General features: G+C 36.5%; 1 protein-coding gene across 18 annotated transcripts in view; it reads left to right on the top strand.

Annotated features, from left to right (window-relative positions):
• LOC118740190 overlaps nucleotides 1–12,029 on the top strand; it is an 89,742-nt gene that overhangs the window by 6,524 nt on the left and 71,189 nt on the right. The window contains exon 1 of one of the 18 annotated variants that reach the window (XR_004993097.1): nucleotides 8,429–8,498. The exons of the other annotated variants lie outside the window; for them this stretch is intronic. The gene's annotated coding sequence lies outside the window, so the exon portion shown is untranslated. Of the gene's footprint in view, nucleotides 1–8,428; nucleotides 8,499–12,029 lie in introns of those variants that run through there. 18 annotated transcript variants of the gene reach the window in all.

Below are 12,029 nucleotides of genomic sequence, written 5' to 3'. Positions count from 1 at the left end.
TTTTGAAGAGATACTAACTTGGCTTAGCCCCAATACTGACATCGAGCTTGCATACATATTATAGAATCTTAACCGACGCCTCTTAAACTGAGAAAGAGTCAGGATGTCGAGTATATATCATTGGCATCGGAGACAATATTCACATGACGAGTGGGGAGTATGCCTCGACGTTCCTAGGCGGCCTTAAAAAACCTTCAGCTCGGCCTAAGAAACTCTATTGCAATCATATTTCTTCATGCATTTGTCTGCAAACTATGAATTCTTACAGACCCATATTCCCTGATTACATCTCCTTATAGGATATACGGATCAGAAATTTGTTTTTAGTATGGTGAGCTGAGGGACAATGTCTAATCTGTTTCCGTGGTTGCTGTTGCGAGGTCTGTTACGACTATATTTCTTGCTCGCATTTAATCTGGCCAATAACCCAAAATTTTTTCGATACCAAGAGACTTTAGTCGTAGTTGGTTTTTGAATCCTTTGATTGGTGGGTTGATGTGGCGAGTACTGACATACATCACCCTAATAAGCATTGACCAAGGGCCATTTGAAAAATAAAACTCGCAATTTAAGATAAAACGAAACCCAGATTTCATCAGATCCATGTAGTGGAGTTCAGTTACCTAAACAGTCAAAGGCACAGTTATGGCGCACCCAACCTTCTTTGGAATGCAATGAAATTGTTGTATGCTGGAAAACCAAAATAATTGGTCATGCAACAAGGCATAGCTTTCCAATTCCAATACAGTAAGGATGAAACTTCGTGACAGTTGGGTATGGGAAATCAAAACTCCTCATCGTTATCAGTCTATCGAAAGTCGGGAAACGGCATAGAAAATGCTCTGAACTATACTCATCCTCCGAGAAAGAGGACCAAAGTGCGTCGTAGTTGATACCCATGGTGACCATATGCCGCGTTCATGGATTGCGTTCTGTAATCAGTCTTATCAAGGCTACCTTTCTGAAAATGAATTTCACCCCACACCGTTTAGCAAACACTTTATTTGTTTAGCTTCGCCAATTTACCAGGCAGTTCATGGTCTTGAACACCACAGCATTCCGGTACCAACTTGAGTTCGAGCTTTATCCAATTTCTGCGGCGGTAAAGAATATAAATTTTTAGTACAGTTGTCATCCAGCTCCGGTCCCATTTTCAGTCTGCCATCCCTCGTTATAGAAAATATTTACTTGGAGAGCTACAACAAGAGAGTGTGTTATAGGAAACGAAGTATACTTTTTCAATAGAGACTCCAGGTAAATCTAGGGGTAGAAAAACCTATATAGCATTAAGAATCGCCGTCGAACTTGTACTCAAGGCGCCCATGTAGCATAGAAACTGTGCTGTTGACTCAGCTTCTGCGCCACCATAATTCAGAGGAATAGGCGACGATTTGTCTGACTAAGGGCCGTTTTCTCATCTAACCTTTAGTTTACCGGCCACTTTATCGTCTCGATATATGAGTTTTCGTTTTCTCATCAGCGCATTAATTTCTCGAATCGATAAACTGTTGCTCACCCGATGCAACCTTTAAAATTTGTACCCAACTTTAAATTTTTGTTTGGTTTTGGTTCATGAGTCAGATATATTAGATATTTCCACCAAGGTTTTGGTTTTTGCTAACAAATGCTCTTGCTCTAATTTGGCTTATGTTGCATTGCCAATCTTTAAAATTTTATGACGAATGTAGTGAAGTTTCACTCTCGGAAATTTAGTGAAGTTTCACTGTACGGAATAACAAATTTATTTTTACCGGTAAGGTAAGAAAACGAAAACACTTTAAAGTGAGAAACAATTTATCTGCCCTGTTAGTAAAGGCAACTTTACTGCTTACATTAGAAAACGGCCCTAAAGCTACGTATGAGTGTCGTGTATGTCCAAAGTACCATAGACGTTCTCAAACGCCAAGTCTTACTAAGGGCTTACCTACAGTGTCGGAAATTTTTCAACACTCGATTAATCATCATTTATCAAAATTATTATTTATATATGTAGAACAGGAACATAACAGTTATACGTTTTATCGGAAAACGTTGTTCCATAAGAGTTATTAGTTGAGAAAAATTTTTTTATTTCGCCGATAAGAGTTATAACCCAACGTTTAGTTTTTACCTTGTCGGATAACTGTTATGCGGGAGAAATATGTTTTCCGTCGCCAATAAAAGTTATTTCCAAACGTTTATTTCTTACGTTGCTTGATAACAGTTATTATCCAACGTTTATTTTTGCGTTGTCTGATACCAGTTTTTTATTCCTCCTCTTTTATTTGCGAAATCTTTATTTCCTTCTCCATCCCCGTTTCCGTCAATATTCTCATCTTACAACGTTTATCAAACAACGTAAAAAATAAACCTTGGGTTATAACTGCTATTGGGGAAATAAAAAATATTTTTAAATAAGTGATTCACAATAAAGGTTTGATTTGTACAAAAACACACTTCAAAATTCTAGCCGGAGAAGAAGATTGTCTTCTAGGACGCTCGGGGGTGTAAGAGTGTAAAAACTATAAATTCTTTTACAAGTCATTAATGAAAAAAGAAATAATAATTTTTTCAATCTACCAGCATCTTAATGCCTTAAATTTCTAATTTAATAATTTTAGAGGCCTCTGCCCGGATTTGCCTCTGTGCTCCTGGCGGATTTATTAATACATATGCAAATGCTGTGTGCATATACGTACATACATATAAAAGCCAAACACCACAAATGCTGTACTGCAATTTATTTCAAGAGCAGTATAACATTGCTCGCCGCACTGGGAGTGTCTGTTGCATTGAGTATTCGCAGTTGGATGTGAAAAAAATTAAATGGTTGACACATGTGAAATACATACATACATATGTATATGTATTTATGAGAATTTGTGCATATTCGAAGTATGCATAAGACAAGCACTTGCGCACATATGCATACATACATACATAGGTATATGAAGAGCAAATATGAACAGGGTTGCCACTGAAAAAAAAAAAATACTTACCATCAAGTGGATGATATCCATTCAACCAAAAGCGAAAGTGATGAAACTAAAGGCAATAGCGGAGCTTCATCATTTGAGAAAAACGTCAACTGGAGCTATTATAGATAAATAAAGTGGCTCAAAATACCCCTTGGGGATTTTTTTTAATATTCACCATTTTTTTCAAAGCAAAAATTTTTTGGTATTTTTTATAAGAATATTGTTTGCACCAAACACTTAAAAATCAAGGATTCTTACTAAAGACAACACTTAGAAAAATTCAAAAAATGTTCGTATAAATTTCAACGTTTTTATATACTCAGAATTTTTTGAACAATTTTAGGTATGGAACTTTATAGCCCACAATATTTGAGCATAACCAACAATGTGCAGCTAAAAATTCCCGCTAGTATTTTTTAATTTTTTTGCCACCGGTATTTTGTGTTTCATTTCAAAATTGCCACTGATAAAAAATGGCGTTGATTTAATTTTTTTTTGCGAACAGTCAAAGTGCCTAATTACATAACTGTCCATTTTTTCTTTTTATTTAAATAATCATTTAAAATATTTAGGCAAACAAAAGCTCCTCGAAATTCTAGTAAAACAAATTTTGAATGAAGCGCGATATGTTCGCCTTTTATCGATATAAATACATACATTTATTCGAAAATCAATGCAATAAAGTAGACTGCACTTTTGAAAAGAAATTTGTAATAAAATCATAACTACAAGAAATAAAACGGGAGCGAAAATTTTTATTCGGTTTTCAAACAAAATAATTCAACAAAATTTACCAAAATGAGCAAAAATTCACCTTTTTACCAACTAAAATTTTTTCTGCCAATTTTGGTAACAATTTAGCAAAGTGGCAACCCTGAATATGAACAGCTTGAGGCACTGAAGTAGTAAAAAAAAAAATATGAAGAAAAAAATTTAAAAAACTTCACAATATACACATTCAGCGCATTAACACATTTGATATTCGCACATTTGCACATAAAACTATTATTTACTTGTCCGCTTTGCACTGACTTTGCAAAAACTTACACCTCAATAACATAGAGTGCCGCCAAGAACGACTCGGCGGCAAGGCAACAGTCAGCAAACTAGACTTGCCGGCCCGCCGCGGCCGATCTGGTGAAACATTGACAATTCTCTCGCGAAAAACCCTGAAGACATATTCGCACGTTTAAATTTCATATTATGGCGATTTTTTACAACTTCAGCAAGCACGCACACAGAAACCCTGTGGGGAAAATCTCTAGTTCTGAACTGGTGCGCTTCTAGTACCTACATTTACATAGATCCGCTACTAGTTGGCGATAAATTTTGTATTTGCATGCAAACAACTGGCGAATTTAACACGGCGATGTGATAGGAATTGGAAATTGTCCCCCGCTGCATTACCCTTTCTATAGTTCAGGAGCAGTCCTATATTCGGCAGATGGGATCTAGTTCGCTTTGTGCCCCGTTTTCTATAGTTTTGAACCAATTTACTGCAGAGTTCATCATTTTCGTTATAGATTTCTAAAAATAAACTTGCTTTTTTTTTTTAAAGTACCACATCTCGCTGCTTTTGAACTGGTGGCAATTTAGTTACTATCGGACCGGTTCGTTTTTGGTGGTAAATTTGGTTCACCAGTTCGGGGTTTCCCTACAGGGAATCGACACACACACACACATATGTACACATCGTTAGATATACCGCTCTTGCGCGAATTGGCACATGAACCCATCCATGATTTTTTTTTATAACCGCTTGTACACAATTACCTACAGTGTACGAGAATTTGCAAGTACATCTTAGATTTGGCCGAGAATCAGCGTTTATGTTTGAACATAAAAATTGTACACAAAAAATGTATGTATTTTGGTTTAAGTACATTGTTAGATAAATATTTTTAAAGCTTGAACGTGCAATTTTTTTTTCAATTCTTCAAAGTGCCGCGCGAACATACATATCTCTGCTAATTGGATATGTGTTTTTGTTTTATGAGAAATTTAAGTATGTCGTACCTACCAATTTCATAAAGTTGCTGTTAAAAACGACTAATTCTTATTTTTTTTGTTTATTTTTCTTCGTTATTGACTAACATACAAAAGAATAAATTTTAATACAAGGTACAATAATGTAATGCTTCTGCGCTGAGCTCCGAACACGAAAGAGAAACTGAACAAGGAGTAGCCTCCATGGAGGAAATGTGAGAGCCACTGTTTCTAGATCAACTGGTTTATTGCTAGAAATATAGCGAGTGGTGATGCCATATGATATGCTACTGGCTCCATTGACAGCTTCAAATCGCCGGTTGGGATGGTATATTTTGGCTTTCTTGGAAAACATCCCTTCAAAAAAGCTTCAGGCCCACTAGCATGATGTCCTTCATGCTGAAATGCCTAGAAGAGAGTGGTTGAGTTGCGTATTCGTAGAGACGTGCGTTTATCTAACCCTTGGCCTTCGCATCAACATACCTATCAGATGGGAAAATTTTGCAATTTGAATAAGCAATGCCATCACCAAGGTGGAGTTCGGTTTGGTAATTTTTGTAGAGCCGTGAGTGTGCTCTCTATAATGCCACCTTCGATAGCATATGGAACTCGGCCCTAGGGAATGGAGTGGACGCTGTCCTGATAAACTGGATGTGTTCAATGCTTGCGCAGTGGGTCGGTACCCTGACGGAAACAAGTGATTTTTTTTTAAATCAACTAATTGAAAGACGACTTTAAAACAAATGAAATGAGTAAATGTTTCGAATACTTATACTCTTTTTGTTCAAAAAAAAAACAATTTTGTCTTGGAAGTATAAAAAAGCATCTGTGAAGTCCAGAACGCAATCGTATTCAAAAGAAACCAAATTCATTTTAAAGTAGTTGAAATTAAATGCAGAGTCGGAAAGTCCACTTGCAGCTTACACACAATTCAAACTGAACATTTGAAAGCACATTTACATGTCTGGCTGTAGCTGAGCGTGCAAAGATGTTTGCTACCATTGGTCGCAGCCAAGAATGTCCATGTTCAAATCTCATTTAATTTTAAATTTTTAATTTCGGTTTTTCTGAGTTATGAAAAGCATCTCTAAAGTGCAGAATGAAAGCGTATTCAAACGAAACATAGGCTGCATTCCAAAACGTCAAAATACAAAGCATCAGTCTCTTTTATTTCTAAATCTCAGCAGCTTGTAATGCCAAATGTGCGCAACCACGGTTAGATGCTAGTTTTCACCTAGGTTGCGCAAGGTAGCCTTTTTCTTCTAATACGGTTTGGAAATGAAAGAGACTGATGCTTTGTATTTTAACGTTTTGGAATGCACCCATACTGACTTTGAAGTTGTTTAAGCCGAATTCATTTTAAAGTAGTTGAAAATACATGCAGGAAAAGGCAATTGACTGCTCCTTAGGACATCGCCATGTTAAATAAATGAGTTCGTTGCAGGTAAAATATTTAGTGTGAATTTCAATTAGTTATTATTGAAAATAAAGTAGTTTATAAATTACTTTCAAACTAACTCAATTTACTGCAGAGTAGGGCTTAACCCTAGTGTGCCCAACCAAGTACTGTGGTAACTATCGACACATATTGTATTTTTTTTTTGTTAAAAATAAAATTTTAAAATCCTCCCGGATCCTCCATGGATCCTCCGCATTTTTATTTTATTTATTTTACATGTGCATCTCGTTGCTTAAATAGCTTTTCCCATTTACGTGGACTTCTGTGCACGGCATCAACCTCTGCTTGTTTATAACTCTGACTTATATTGAAAATATTTTAGCAGGGTTACTAAATACCTATTTAGAAAGTGAAACTCAATTTTGGCTTTTATCGTCTTATGGGTTCACTAGTATAATTTAATATTTTAACTTCTGTCCCCTGAACAAGAGCTTTAGGGTTGATGTCCATAATGACTGAACTATTAAGGCAAAAATAAAAAATACCGAAAACCCCTAAAAATTCCAATATAGACCCACGAAAAACCTCGACCAGCACAAAATTTATTCTTCAACCGGTAATAAAACATAGATAATTTCAAAGAGCTATAGGATTACAGGCCTTAAGCTGTAGCACTCGTAATTCTCTCTGCAGACGACTAGCTTACCCTGTGCTCTGTATGTAGGTCACTAAACTGTCTCAGCTACTCTCAAACTATATACATACATAAGTATGTATGTATTTTTACCGTTAAATTTGACTACATAAATAACTTATTTCATTCTAGGCGTTACAGTTGCCATGCCAAAGTGACGTTGCAATTTCATTATTTGTAAAACAGCAACAACAAAACAACTCAAAATAGTTGCTATAAAAACTTCAGCAAATAGTAGGTGTTGAATGGCCATTAAAATGAAAAATGTTGCTTAATTAAATTATTTGTCTGCAGGTGTATATGTATGCGACTACAACATAAATATGTATGTAAAAGTCTGCACTTTGTTTGTGTTGTCTTTACATTTACCTCCATCGATTTTTGCGTGCAGTCTAGGGATGTTGCGAATGTGGAATTTTGAAGATCCGCGGATGCGAATGTTAGTAATTTTTAAATCAACTTTTTCACATTCCATTTTATTTTTATTTCGCTAGGTGCAAATTTTCACAATTATTATAAAATTAAAATAAATTAGTACACTTATCCAAGAGAAAAGTAAAATAACTAACAAGTAATTTTTAGCAAAAAAAAACCGATGAGAGATGAACTCATATAAAAAAAAAATATATATATATCTCATGATCCACTAATCGGATCTTAACCAGATTAGTATGGGACCACCTTTGAGACACTACCTTTCCGATGCAAAAAGAAATCCGAAATCGGTTGACGTGGTCCAAAGTTATGCGGTGACATACATAAAAAAAAAAATCCGACGAACTGATAACCTCCTCCTTTTTTGGAAGTCGGTTAAAAACTAGAGATGCATCCAGTTTTTTCAATAGACCTTTGGCCAATAATATTCGATAGTTACATAATTCTCACCTAATCAAAGGTTATCTTTTAACGCGCAAATACTGGATTCTATGTTTAGCTAGAGCTTGAGCATTTCCGCTGGAATTACCTATTGAAGGATCTTACCCTTTGACTTTAAATTACAAAAGAAGGGGACGTAGAGCGGCAATTTTAACGTAGCATCTTCACAGCCAAAAAATATTGGCTACAGTTTGTCATTTGGTTTGCCAGATATACGTTTTATATTAGTACACTTGTACAATATTCGCATTCGCAAAACCTCCGCATTGATTATTGCGAATGCGAAAGCGAATGCGAATGTTGAAATTAATGCGGAAGCTCCGCGGTTGCGAATGCATATGCGAATATTCGCAACAACCCTGGTGCAGATGTGTAATTGTAATTGCGCCAACTTTATCACTTTGAAATATTTGTTCTTTTACAGTTGTTTCATTGCTTTTACTATTTGTATTGCTGTTGCTGTTGCTGTTGCTGTTAATGTTGTTGTTGTTCGTGTGGTTTTTGCTGTCAGTATTCCGTCGATCACTTTTATGCTGAATCAGCGGAAGTAAGCAAACTTTCAAGCGGTCGCTCGAGTCGCAAAGTGGTGAGTGCGCAAAAAAGAAGTTCGGTGTATTTATGTTTAAAAAGTAGGACATTTATACGTACTTACTTTTTTATGTATGTATGTGTGCATTTGTAGGTACCCTGCAGAAAAAATATGAATTGATAAAAAATAACACATTTGTAGTTAGCTTTTTTGCGGGATTTCTCTAAGTTATATAACTTGTAGTTAGCTACAAAAAGCTAACTTGAAACTAGTTGACAAGTAATGTAGGAGTAATTCAGGAGATTGTTTTCTTTAAACGCTTTTCTATTTAAGGATGCACTTCGCAAATACTTTTTCGAATTGAGCACAAATAAAAGGAAGATCGAAATTTCATATTATCATTTTGAAGTTATGTCTGACGGAGTTCGAATATGGGACCACCTACAACAGAATATGTAAACAAATATGAAATGTAATAAAATAAATTAAGAAAAAAAAATATATATATATATTTTGTTTTTCCTATTGATATTTTATGTCCAAAAGTAGTTAGTTACAAGTTAGTTGAATCAATTGCAGAGGTAACCACCCTTGAGCATATCTAATGCAGAGATAACCACCCTTGACTATTTTGCGGCCATCGCTATAGAAATATAGTTAATTTTCGTAAAAAAAATATACAGATAAAAGTGGCTTTTAGCTCCTTCCTAATCAGCTTAAAGTTAGCTTATAGTTAGATACATTTCCTGCAGGGTATATATGTATATATATATGATTGACAGAGTGAATAAAAGAATGCCAAATACGCTTGGCACTTAAGTATGGCTTAGTAGATATTTTTTAGGAATTTGTAAAAAAATGTTTTGGGGGAATCATTAGGATAGTAAAGTGGCTGAGTAATCTTAGAAATTTTGTGTCTATAAAATGTTTTCTTAATTAACTTGAACGGCAGAAGTGACAGGGAAAATTGAACTTGCTCGTATAAAATCATGCGTAAATGTTTAAGGATATGTTGCGCTCGAGGTTAAATCTTTAGACCTTTCATGAAAATAAAATGGTTTTTAAACTAGAAGAGAAATTATCAAAACGTCGAGCTGAGCCGATTTAGCCATGTCCGTCTTTCCATCTATCTGTCTGTTGGAACGCAATCCATTCCCAGTTTCCGAGCAACATCAAAAAATGAAAAACAAAAAAAAAAAAATTGTTTCAATATCTGTCGCCCCCCGGCGGACAATGGCATGTCTCCGAGTATATTCTTTCATGAAAGACAGCTTCTCATAAAAATACAATCGCCATTCGGAGTCAGGATACAACTGTAGGACCCTCGATTTTGTGTTACAACAACACAGTGCACGTCACAAATGGGAGGAGAAGTTCGGCCAAGTACTAACGTTGTGTAAACGCGAATCTATTATTATTATTATGAGATTAAAACGCCCTACCTATGACCTGGTTCAGCGCCCGTGAAATAAGCCGCGCCCCGGTACGGTGGATACCATATATGCGTGGCTATTTGACTCTAGGGGTATCTGCCAGTAGCCAATTTCGAGATCCAGGCTAGTACATAATGTAGTTTGCCCAATATGTGCTGTATCCAATTGTGGATTGTGGCATTCATCTGACCATATTCTGCATAAGAGTTGCTGCATGCACCTTATTGGCTCCTGGTCGCCGTGCTTGAATAGCTCGTCTGGCAGGCCGTCAAATCCAGCAGCTTTCTTGTTATTTAGCCACGTTATTGCTATTCGTACTTCGTCATAAGTCAGGCGGTGGAAAATCGATTCCATCGTCATCGACTGGGAGTTTGGGTTCGTCTTCTCCACATCTTTCCGTGCCCCTACCGTTCAATAGTGTGAAAAGTGTTCCGTCCGTAATTTAAGTACGGTCTGGACATCAGTCTCTAGGTCGCCATGGTTGTTCTGATAGGAGTTTGCCCTGATCTTAAAACCTTCTGTAAGTCGCCAAACTCCCTGATAAAATTTCGGGGCGTTTCTGCTCTCGGCCAGCATTTCAAGATGTTCGCATTCACTTATTTCGACCTCTCTGTTCTTCTCGCTTCCTTCTTCACTTCCCGCATATATTTCTGAAGTTAAAAACCTTGGTCACAGTTGCGAGCAGGTGCTGCTTGCTCGTCGTTGAGTTGAGCGGTGGGACAGAAAAATTTGGACCCAACGCACTGGTGGTCTTTGATGAGGGGTCAATCCGGTGGTGTGGGTGGTATTGCAGAGTTGTCACCTACAATGGGTCCGGTGTGTGTACCTCGTGGAATTTCCGATGTTTGGCGATGGCCTACGAAAATGCCCTAGTGAGCCCCGCCATCGAATATATAATATGTAATGGAAGTGGCTGTTACGAAAAACGCTTTCCAACCACCGCTCGTTGCTGTACCCGGCGTGTCGCATCAAGCTCTGTATCGCAATTACTTATTCTTTATACTTTTCGCGTCTGTGTAGCCTTCGCTGACGTATGGCGTCGGCGAGACACCCGAAGTACCGAGGTGGTATGAAGAAGTGCTAAAAGTCCCGTTTAAAAGTCGCCCAACCCCTCCCGCGCTCGTTGTTGTTATGGTACCAAATGGGGGCTGTGCCGCATACCAGCTCGAGCATGGTTTTTCAGATGACTGGTAGTTGTAGGGAATCCTGTCACAGTTCAATGCAATGTATGTCTGCGATGGGTGCAGGTATAGGGCTTGTGTGCTCCGACGGGGAACTATCCACTATAGAAATTTATATGGCGGTGACTGGATCAAAAACGTGTTCTAAGTTAGACGAAAATATGCATCTTTAAGGTATCGACACCGCCAAACCATACCATGCTAAGTCACCTTAGACTTAGCATAGTATGGTTTGAAGGCGTCTATATGTACAAATGTATGCATTTTATTGGTTCAAAATTGTGAATAAAACGCCAGGCTAGTTAATATACTCTTATAAATTAAGGTTATATTTTATCTTTTTTCTATCTATATCCCTACCTCTACCTTTTTCGTTCTAATATCGATAAAAATATCGATAACAGAATCGATAAAATGTCGATTAAATCCATAAAAATATGAATAGCAAAGTCAATAAAATCAAAAAAAAAGTAATCGATAAAAGTATTGACACAAAACCGACAAAAAATATATAAAATAAAATCGATAAAAAATATCGATAACAAAATCAAGAATATATCGATAACAGAATCGATAAAAGTATTGAAAACAAAATCGATTAAAACATCGATAACAAAATCGATTATCATATCGATAAAAATATCTGTAAATATATCGATAACAAAATCGATTAATATGTCGCACTCACCACTACTTTCATTTTTGTATTGGTCTTTATCTTAGCTTTAATCTTTAACCTTTTGTTAGCACATTTTTGTTAAATTAATACCATGTGCATACTTTTAAGAAGCACTTGTTTCCGTCCTAGCCATTTCCGTATGTAATTTCTGTTGAATTTGCCAAACACTAATAAAGAATGAAGCAAAGAAGGCTTACTATTGCTTCAAAATTTCAGTAATAAGGATGTTAAGAAGCCTTTCTTTTTCTACTTTTGGCAACTGGGAGGCGTCGAATATATGTATAGCCCTTAAAAT

The sequence above is a fragment of the Rhagoletis pomonella genome, unplaced genomic scaffold (genome assembly GCF_013731165.1).
Source record: "Rhagoletis pomonella isolate Grant_MI unplaced genomic scaffold, Rhpom_1.0 Rhpom_scaffold_00001, whole genome shotgun sequence".
Taxonomy (NCBI): Eukaryota; Metazoa; Arthropoda; class Insecta; order Diptera; family Tephritidae; genus Rhagoletis; species Rhagoletis pomonella.
The sequence above is the reverse complement of the archived record's forward strand: the minus strand, read 5'-3'. Positions and strand labels throughout refer to the sequence as shown.